This window comes from Rhagoletis pomonella, unplaced genomic scaffold, assembly GCF_013731165.1.
Source record: "Rhagoletis pomonella isolate Grant_MI unplaced genomic scaffold, Rhpom_1.0 Rhpom_scaffold_00003, whole genome shotgun sequence".
NCBI lineage: Eukaryota > Metazoa > Arthropoda > Insecta > Diptera > Tephritidae > Rhagoletis > Rhagoletis pomonella.
Window position 1 is genome coordinate 7,660,881 of NW_023458557.1, and position 2,447 is coordinate 7,663,327.

A 2,447-nucleotide genomic window follows, 5' to 3' on the forward strand; every position below is an offset into this window, starting at 1 on the left:
GAAGGTTTTTCGCTAAAAAAATTAAAACTTTTCGTTGTTGCTGCCAAAAAATTAAGAAATCTGAGACGTCACGTTTTACAATTTCATACAGTTCTCTTTAGAATGTATTTCACTAAACTATTAAACGGCTGCATCGACTTGGTTCCAGCGTTTCCGTTTTGGCCCAATTGGACCAAAATTGGTAGCTTCATTTTCCTTTGGTAGTTTTATTGGTTTGATGAAGCTTTTGGTAGGCAAAAATGTTTTGGAAATGCAACCAAATTGAGCACTAATATTTGTTCGCTTCACAGCCAGCAAAAAAAAACCGGAAATAGATCCGTAAAGGAAAAAAAGTGGAGGAAAATATGTAGCAGAAACATTTGTTTTGAAACGGATGCGTTTTTGTCTGTTTTTCTGAAAATTTTCTGGTTGAATTTTTTGTTCAATACGCTTTCCTTCTGCACTTGACAGATGCTCTTTCATAGTTCGGAAAAAGATAAATTAAGGAAGTACCTGACGGCATCGAACACGGCACCTTCAGAAAGCTAACTAATACTAGCACACTATTCTGCACTGCTAATTGAAAAACTTAAATACAGTTTTTGCTTTCAAATTACGTCATCATATTCGAACGTTTTCCAGATACGACAATGAACGAAAACTGTAGTCGTTTCTGTTCGTTTCTGGATACGAAAACCGCATTGCCTTTTGACCGATTTTGAATATGTGAATTAACGAAAATTGTTGTCGTTTCCTGTACGTTCCCGGATACGAAAATTGTACGAGATTGCACTGCACTCAGTAAAATTTACGTTTCTCTGCTTGCTGGGTTACTTTGCGTTTCCACGTTCAAAAATTGCTTTCAATTTGGTCACACGTAAGAGTTGTCCAAGTATGAGTTTACTCACTTCCCAAAGACATGATCGATCAGCTGTTGAAATTTAACGTAAAATTGCCTATCTTGAGAGAAAGATTTTAATTTTTACCGCTAATTTGCGTAGCTAAAAACCCTTAAATTCAAGAAGTTTCGTTTTAATGATGGAAAGATGTTTGGTAGTTTGAAAACTGATTTGGTAGGCATTTTGGTACATAAACATTTTCTCAAGTGGCAACACTGCTTGGTTCATATTTGGCATCACGTTGAAAATAAATATTCTGACCTAAAATTTACTCGGTATGTAGCTCGGGATATTCCTAAAGTTCTTATACAGACTAAAACGTAAAAAACCAATATATCTCTAAAACCGATCACGCTGGGGAACTGAGACTTAGCACTGATGGATATATTGCAAATGCATTAGGAAAGGGGGCGTGGCTCCTTCCTCCCATACAAACTGAACTTCTCATATAGCTTATCTCTGGAACTGCTCACGCTAACGTTCTGAAATTCTACACAGCTACATATGTTATCAATACCGTAGTTATGGCGAAAAGTGGTAATTATTGGAAAGGCTGGATCGATATACATTTACGTAAACGCGCAAGTATCATTCGATTGGGAAACATTTTCTCCCAGATTTCTAAATCCCATTGAACTATTGTAACTTTGTCTTTAATTTTCAGTAACGTAAAATTTATGTGAAAATTTTGAAGAATTTTTTTAAGTTTTTCACAAAGAATGGAACTTTGCTTTTACGAGTTTCGCTATAAACTGTCCTATCCTATTTGCATAAAATGATGGCTGTTTTCGTTGTTCGGAATAAACTCAAAAAACACTGGATAGAATTCCGTCAGATTGTCGGAGGTTATCTTACATACATATATGGTCCAACTACATGCTACTAGAAAACTCGCTAGGTGGTGCTGGAGTAGAATTATTTATAAAAATCGTATTTATTAACCGATTTCGTTCAAATTTTAAATGAGAGCTATGTACCTGTATGATGGAAAATTCTGGAGTTAAGGTTGAAATTCATAACACGTATTCATTTTATGGTAAGCAATGGTTTTGCAGAAAATGAACCCAATGGATGGCGCTGCAGCCGAAATGTATAGAAACCTCGTGTGGTTGATCTGCTTTGGCCCTATGTTTAAGTTATACGAATTTAGTTTTCAGATGTCGTAATGAAGGATGGGGTTAAGTTTATCTGACGCCCTCATGCACAATCATGCGGTCCTGCTTCTACCCAGAAATCAGTTCATAAATTTTACCATGAATTGTAAAAATTAACAAGGAAAGATCACCGTAGGTATATCAATTGCTTCATTTGAAAGATACTAAAGAGATCACACGACTCATTTAGCAATGTACCGGAAAACTTTTCAACCTGTGGGACAGCGAGGATTCTTGGGCCTCCTTTAGCAGAAAACGCACTTCTGTGCTCTTAAGTTTCCCTATAAGAATTTTTATTGGCATACGCATCGCAGCAATGTTGAAGTAGCAAGATCATAGAAGAATATTACGCACGCTTGGCAGAGATCTCACAGGTGGATATAAGGCCAACGGTAAAGCTCATGATACCGAAAGG